Source organism: Embiotoca jacksoni, unplaced genomic scaffold (assembly GCF_022577435.1).
Source record: "Embiotoca jacksoni isolate LCO1_2020_lvr unplaced genomic scaffold, fEmbJac1.0.p SCAF_3, whole genome shotgun sequence".
Classification (NCBI taxonomy): Eukaryota; Metazoa; Chordata; class Actinopteri; family Embiotocidae; genus Embiotoca; species Embiotoca jacksoni.
Genome location: NW_027185381.1, coordinates 1,794,565 through 1,805,543, shown reverse-complemented (window position 1 = coordinate 1,805,543; position 10,979 = coordinate 1,794,565).

Here is a 10,979-nt window from a genome sequence, read left to right as displayed (position 1 = left end):
ACAACACGGTACGGTACGATACGATACGGTACGGTACGATACGGTACGGTACTGTGCGGTACGATACGATACGATACAACACGGTACGATACGATACGATACAACACGGTACGGTACGATACGATACGGTACGGTACGATACGGTACGGTACGATGCGGTACGGTACGATACGATACGGTACGATACGGTACGATACGGTACGATACGATACGATACAACACGGTACGGTACGATACGATACGGTACGGTACGATACGGTACGGTACTGTGCGGTACGATACGATACGATACAACACGGTACGATACGATACGATACAACACGGTACGGTACGATACGATACGGTACGGTACGATACGGTACGATACGGTACGATACGGTACGATACGATACGATACAACACGACACGATACGATACGGTACGATACGATACGGTACGGTACGATACGGTACGATACGGTACGATACGGTACGATACGATACGATACAACACGACACGATACGATACGGTACGATACGATACGATACAACACGACACGATACGACACGATACGATACGATACGATACGATACGATACGATACGATACGGTACGATACGGTACGATACGATACGATACAACACGACACGATACGATACGATACGATACGACACGACACGACACGACACGACACGACACGACACGACACGACACGACACGACACGATACGATACAACACGGTACGGTACGGTGCGATACGATACGATACGATACGGTACGATACGATACAACACGACACGATACGATACGATACGATACGATACGATACGATACGACACGACACGACACGACACGACACGACACGACACGATACGACACGACACGACACGACACGACACGACACGATACGATACGATACAACACGGTACGGTACGGTGCGATACGATACGATACGATACGGTACGATACGATACAACACGACACGATACGATACGATACGATACGATACGATACGACACGACACGACACGACACGACACGACACGACACGACACGACACGACACGACACGACACGACACGATACGATACAACACGGTACGGTACGGTGCGATACGATACGATACGATACGGTACGATACGATACAACACGACACGATACGATACGATACGATACGATACGATACGATACGATACGATACAACACGGTACGGTACGATACGATACGATACGGTACGGTACGATACGGTACGGTACTGTGCGATACGATACGACACGATACGATACGATACGATACGATACGATACGATACGATACGACACGACACGACACGACACGACACGACACGACACGACACGATACGACACGACACGACACGACACGACACGACACGACACGATACGATACGATACAACACGGTACGGTACGGTGCGATACGATACGATACGATACGGTACGATACGATACAACACGACACGATACGATACGATACGATACGATACGATACGATACGACACGACACGACACGACACGACACGACACGACACGACACGACACGACACGACACGATACGATACGATACAACACGGTACGGTACGGTGCGATACGATACGATACGATACGGTACGATACGATACAACACGACACGATACGATACGATACGATACGATACGATACGATACGATACGATACGACACGACACGACACGACACGACACGACACGACACGACACGACACGATACGATACGATACAACACGGTACGGTACGGTGCGATACGATACGATACGATACGGTACGATACGATACAACACGACACGATACGATACGATACGATACGATACGATACGATACGATACGATACAACACGGTACGGTACGATACGATACGGTACGGTACGATACGGTACGGTACTGTGCGATACGATACGATACGATACGATACGGTACGGTACGATACGGTACGGTACTGTGCGATACGATACGATACGATACGATACAACACGGTACGATGCGGTACGGTACGATACGGTACGATACGGTACGATACGATACGATACAACACGGTACGGTACGATGCGGTACGGTACGATACGATACGGTACGATACGGTACGATACGGTACGATACGATACGATACAACACGGTACGGTACGATACGATACGGTACGGTACGATACGGTACGGTACTGTGCGGTACGATACGATACGATACAACACGGTACGATACGATACGATACAACACGGTACGGTACGATACGATACGGTACGGTACGATACGGTACGGTACGATGCGGTACGATACGATACGATACGGTACGATACGGTACGATACGGTACGATACGGTACGATACGATACGATACAACACGGTACGGTACGATACGATACGGTACGGTACGATACGGTACGGTACTGTGCGGTACGATACGATACGATACAACACGGTACGATACGATACGATACAACACGGTACGGTACGATACGATACGGTACGGTACGATACGATACGGTACGGTACGATACGGTACGATACGGTACGATACGGTACGATACGATACGGTACGGTACGATACGGTACGATACGATACGATACAACACGACACGATACGATACGATACGATACAACACGGTACGATACGATACGATACAACACGGTACGGTACGATACAACACGGTACGGTACGATACGATACGGTACGGTACGATACGGTACGATACGGTACGATACGGTACGATACGATACGATACAACACGACACGATACGATACGGTACGATACGATACGGTACGGTACGATACGGTACGATACGGTACGATACGGTACGATACGATACGATACAACACGACACGATACGACACGATACGATACGATACGGTACGGTACGATACGGTACGATACGGTACGATACGGTACGATACGATACGATACGGTACGATACGGTACGATACGATACGATACAACACGACACGATACGATACGATACGACACGACACGACACGACACGACACGACACGACACGACACGACACGACACGACACGACACGACACGATACGATACAACACGGTACGGTACGGTGCGATACGATACGATACGATACGGTACGATACGATACAACACGACACGATACGATACGACACGACACGACACGACACGACACGACACGACACGACACGACACGACACGATACGATACAACACGGTACGGTACGGTGCGATACGATACGATACGATACGATACGATACGATACGATACGATACGATACGATACGATACGACACGACACGACACGACACGACACGACACGACACGACACGATACGACACGACACGACACGACACGACACGACACGACACGATACGATACGATACAACACGGTACGGTACGGTGCGATACGATACGATACGATACGGTACGATACGATACAACACGGTACGGTACGATGCGGTACGGTACGATACGATACGGTACGATACGGTACGATACGGTACGATACGATACGATACAACACGGTACGGTACGATACGATACGGTACGGTACGATACGGTACGGTACTGTGCGGTACGATACGATACGATACAACACGGTACGATACGATACGATACAACACGGTACGGTACGATACGATACGGTACGGTACGATACGGTACGGTACGATGCGGTACGGTACGATACGATACGGTACGATACGGTACGATACGGTACGATACGATACGATACAACACGGTACGGTACGATACGATACGGTACGGTACGATACGGTACGGTACTGTGCGGTACGATACGATACGATACAACACGGTACGATACGATACGATACAACACGGTACGGTACGATACGATACGGTACGGTACGATACGGTACGATACGGTACGATACGGTACGATACGATACGATACAACACGACACGACACGATACGATACGGTACGATACGATACGGTACGGTACGATACGGTACGATACGGTACGATACGGTACGATACGATACGATACAACACGACACGATACGATACGGTACGATACGATACGATACAACACGACACGATACGACACGATACGATACGATACGATACGATACGATACGATACGATACGATACGATACGGTACGATACGGTACGATACGATACGATACAACACGACACGATACGATACGATACGATACGATACGACACGACACGACACGACACGACACGACACGACACGACACGACACGACACGACACGACACGATACGATACAACACGGTACGGTACGGTGCGATACGATACGATACGATACGGTACGATACGATACAACACGACACGATACGATACGATACGATACGATACGATACGATACGACACGACACGACACGACACGACACGACACGACACGACACGACACGACACGACACGACACGACACGACACGACACGACACGATACGATACGATACAACACGGTACGGTACGGTGCGATACGATACGATACGATACGGTACGATACGATACAACACGGTACGGTACGATGCGGTACGGTACGATACGATACGGTACGATACGGTACGATACGGTACGATACGATACGATACAACACGGTACGGTACGATACGATACGGTACGGTACGATACGGTACGGTACGATACGATACGGTACGGTACTGTGCGGTACGATACGATACGATACAACACGGTACGATGCGATACGATACAACACGGTACGGTACGATACGATACGGTACGGTACGATACGGTACGGTACGATGCGGTACGGTACGATACGATACGGTACGATACGGTACGATACGGTACGATACGATACGATACAACACGGTACGGTACGATACGATACGGTACGGTACGATACGGTACGGTACTGTGCGGTACGATACGATACGATACAACACGGTACGATACGATACGATACAACACGGTACGGTACGATACGATACGGTACGGTACGATACGGTACGATACGGTACGATACGGTACGATACGATACGATACAACACGACACGATACGATACGGTACGATACGATACGGTACGGTACGATACGGTACGATACGGTACGATACGGTACGATACGATACGATACAACACGACACGATACGATACGGTACGATACGATACGATACAACACGACACGATACGACACGATACGATACGATACGATACGATACGATACGATACGATACGATACGGTACGATACGGTACGATACGATACGATACAACACGACACGATACGATACGATACGATACGATACGACACGACACGACACGACACGACACGACACGACACGACACGACACGACACGACACGATACGATACAACACGGTACGGTACGGTGCGATACGATACGATACGATACGGTACGATACGATACAACACGACACGATACGATACGATACGATACGATACGATACGATACGATACGACACGACACGACACGAGACGACACGACACGACACGACACGATACGACACGACACGACACGACACGACACGACACGACACGATACGATACGATACAACACGGTACGGTACGGTGCGATACGATACGATACGATACGGTACGATACGATACAACACGACACGATACGATACGATACGATACGATACGATACGATACGATACGATACAACACGGTACGGTACGATACGATACGGTACGGTACGATGCGGTACGGTACGATACGATACGGTACGATACGGTACGATACGGTACGATACGATACGATACAACACGGTACGGTACGATACGATACGGTACGGTACGATACGGTACGGTACTGTGCGATACGATACGATACGATACGATACGGTACGGTACGATACGGTACGGTACTGTGCGATACGATACGATACGATACGATACAACACGGTACGATGCGGTACGGTACGATACGGTACGATACGGTACGATACGATACGATACAACACGGTACGGTACGATGCGGTACGGTACGATACGATACGGTACGGTACTGTGCGGTACGATACGATACGATACGATACAACACGGTACGATACGATACGATACAACACGGTACGGTACGGTACGATACGGTACGGTACGATGCGGTACGGTACGATACGATACGGTACGGTACTGTGCGGTACGATACGATACGATACGATACAACACGGTACGATACGATACGATACAACACGATACGGTACGGTACGATACGGTACGGTACGATGCGGTACGGTACGATACGATACGATACGATACAACACGGTACGGTACGATGCGGTACGGTACGATACGATACGGTACGATACGGTACGATACGGTACGATACGATACGATACAACACGGTACGGTACGATACGATACGGTACGGTACGATACGGTACGGTACTGTGCGATACGATACGATACGATACGATACGGTACGGTACGATACGGTACGGTACTGTGCGATACGATACGATACGATACGATACAACACGGTACGATGCGGTACGGTACGATACGGTACGATACGGTACGATACGATACGATACAACACGGTACGGTACGATGCGGTACGGTACGATACGATACGGTACGATACGGTACGATACGGTACGATACGATACGATACAACACGGTACGGTACGATACGATACGGTACGGTACGATACGGTACGGTACTGTGCGGTACGATACGATACGATACAACACGGTACGATACGATACGATACAACACGGTACGGTACGATACGATACGGTACGGTACGATACGGTACGGTACGATGCGGTACGATACGATACGATACGGTACGATACGGTACGATACGGTACGATACGGTACGATACGATACGATACAACACGGTACGGTACGATACGATACGGTACGGTACGATACGGTACGGTACTGTGCGGTACGATACGATACGATACAACACGGTACGATACGATACGATACAACACGGTACGGTACGATACGATACGGTACGGTACGATACGGTACGATACGGTACGATACGGTACGATACGATACGATACAACACGACACGATACGATACGGTACGATACGATACGGTACGGTACGATACGGTACGATACGGTACGATACGGTACGATACGATACGATACAACACGACACGATACGATACGGTACGATACGATACGATACAACACGACACGATACGACACGATACGATACGATACGATACGATACGATACGATACGATACGATACGATACGGTACGATACGGTACGATACGATACGATACAACACGACACGATACGATACGATACGATACGACACGACACGACACGACACGACACGACACGACACGACACGACACGACACGACACGACACGACACGACACGACACGACACGATACGATACGATACAACACGGTACGGTACGGTGCGATACGATACGATACGATACGGTACGATACGATACAACACGACACGATACGATACGATACGATACGATACGATACGATACGACACGACACGACACGACACGACACGACACGACACGACACGACACGACACGACACGACACGATACGATACAACACGGTACGGTACGGTGCGATACGATACGATACGATACGGTACGATACGATACAACACGACACGATACGATACGATACGATACGATACGATACGATACGACACGACACGACACGACACGACACGACACGACACGACACGACACGACACGACACGACACGATACGATACGATACAACACGGTACGGTACGGTGCGATACGATACGATACGATACGGTACGATACGATACAACACGGTACGGTACGATGCGGTACGGTACGATACGATACGGTACGATACGGTACGATACGGTACGATACGATACGATACAACACGGTACGGTACGATACGATACGGTACGGTACGATACGGTACGGTACGATACGATACGGTACGGTACTGTGCGGTACGATACGATACGATACAACACGGTACGATGCGATACGATACAACACGGTACGGTACGATACGATACGGTACGGTACGATACGGTACGGTACGATGCGGTACGGTACGATACGATACGGTACGATACGGTACGATACGGTACGATACGATACGATACAACACGGTACGGTACGATACGATACGGTACGGTACGATACGGTACGGTACTGTGCGGTACGATACGATACGATACAACACGGTACGATACGATACGATACAACACGGTACGGTACGATACGATACGGTACGGTACGATACGGTACGATACGGTACGATACGGTACGATACGATACGATACAACACGACACGATACGATACGGTACGATACGATACGGTACGGTACGATACGGTACGATACGGTACGATACGGTACGATACGATACGATACAACACGACACGATACGATACGGTACGATACGATACGATACAACACGACACGATACGACACGATACGATACGATACGATACGATACGATACGATACGATACGATACGGTACGATACGGTACGATACGATACGATACAACACGACACGATACGATACGATACGATACGATACGACACGACACGACACGACACGACACGACACGACACGACACGACACGACACGACACGATACGATACAACACGGTACGGTACGGTGCGATACGATACGATACGATACGGTACGATACGATACAACACGACACGATACGATACGATACGATACGATACGATACGATACGATACGACACGACACGACACGAGACGACACGACACGACACGACACGATACGACACGACACGACACGACACGACACGACACGACACGATACGATACGATACAACACGGTACGGTACGGTGCGATACGATACGATACGATACGGTACGATACGATACAACACGACACGATACGATACGATACGATACGATACGATACGATACGATACGATACAACACGGTACGGTACGATACGATACGGTACGGTACGATGCGGTACGGTACGATACGATACGGTACGATACGGTACGATACGGTACGATACGATACGATACAACACGGTACGGTACGATACGATACGGTACGGTACGATACGGTACGGTACTGTGCGATACGATACGATACGATACGATACGGTACGGTACGATACGGTACGGTACTGTGCGATACGATACGATACGATACGATACAACACGGTACGATGCGGTACGGTACGATACGGTACGATACGGTACGATACGATACGATACAACACGGTACGGTACGATGCGGTACGGTACGATACGATACGGTACGGTACTGTGCGGTACGATACGATACGATACGATACAACACGGTACGATACGATACGATACAACACGGTACGGTACGGTACGATACGGTACGGTACGATGCGGTACGGTACGATACGATACGGTACGGTACTGTGCGGTACGATACGATACGATACGATACAACACGGTACGATACGATACGATACAACACGATACGGTACGGTACGATACGGTACGGTACGATGCGGTACGGTACGATACGATACGATACGATACAACACGGTACGGTACGATGCGGTACGGTACGATACGATACGGTACGATACGGTACGATACGGTACGATACGATACGATACAACACGGTACGGTACGATACGATACGGTACGGTACGATACGGTACGGTACTGTGCGATACGATACGATACGATACGATACGGTACGGTACGATACGGTACGGTACTGTGCGATACGATACGATACGATACGATACAACACGGTACGATGCGGTACGGTACGATACGGTACGATACGGTACGATACGATACGATACAACACGGTACGGTACGATGCGGTACGGTACGATACGATACGGTACGATACGGTACGATACGGTACGATACGATACGATACAACACGGTACGGTACGATACGATACGGTACGGTACGATACGGTACGGTACTGTGCGGTACGATACGATACGATACAACACGGTACGATACGATACGATACAACACGGTACGGTACGATACGATACGGTACGGTACGATACGGTACGGTACGATGCGGTACGATACGATACGATACGGTACGATACGGTACGATACGGTACGATACGGTACGATACGATACGATACAACACGGTACGGTACGATACGATACGGTACGGTACGATACGGTACGGTACTGTGCGGTACGATACGATACGATACAACACGGTACGATACGATACGATACAACACGGTACGGTACGATACGATACGGTACGGTACGATACGGTACGATACGGTACGATACGGTACGATACGATACGATACAACACGACACGATACGATACGGTACGATACGATACGGTACGGTACGATACGGTACGATACGGTACGATACGGTACGATACGATACGATACAACACGACACGATACGATACGGTACGATACGATACGATACAACACGACACGATACGACACGATACGATACGATACGATACGATACGATACGATACGATACGATACGATACGGTACGATACGGTACGATACGATACGATACAACACGACACGATACGATACGATACGATACGACACGACACGACACGACACGACACGACACGACACGACACGACACGACACGACACGACACGACACGACACGACACGATACGATACAACACGGTACGGTACGGTGCGATACGATACGATACGATACGGTACGATACGATACAACACGACACGATACGATACGATACGATACGATACGATACGATACGATACGACACGACACGACACGACACGACACGACACGACACGACACGACACGATACGACACGACACGACACGACACGACACGACACGACACGATACGATACGATACAACACGGTACGGTACGGTGCGATACGATACGATACGATACGGTACGATACGATACAACACGGTACGGTACGATGCGGTACGGTACGATACGATACGGTACGATACGGTACGATACGGTACGATACGATACGATACAACACGGTACGGTACGATACGATACGGTACGGTACGATACGGTACGGTACTGTGCGGTACGATACGATACGATACAACACGGTACGATACGATACGATACAACACGG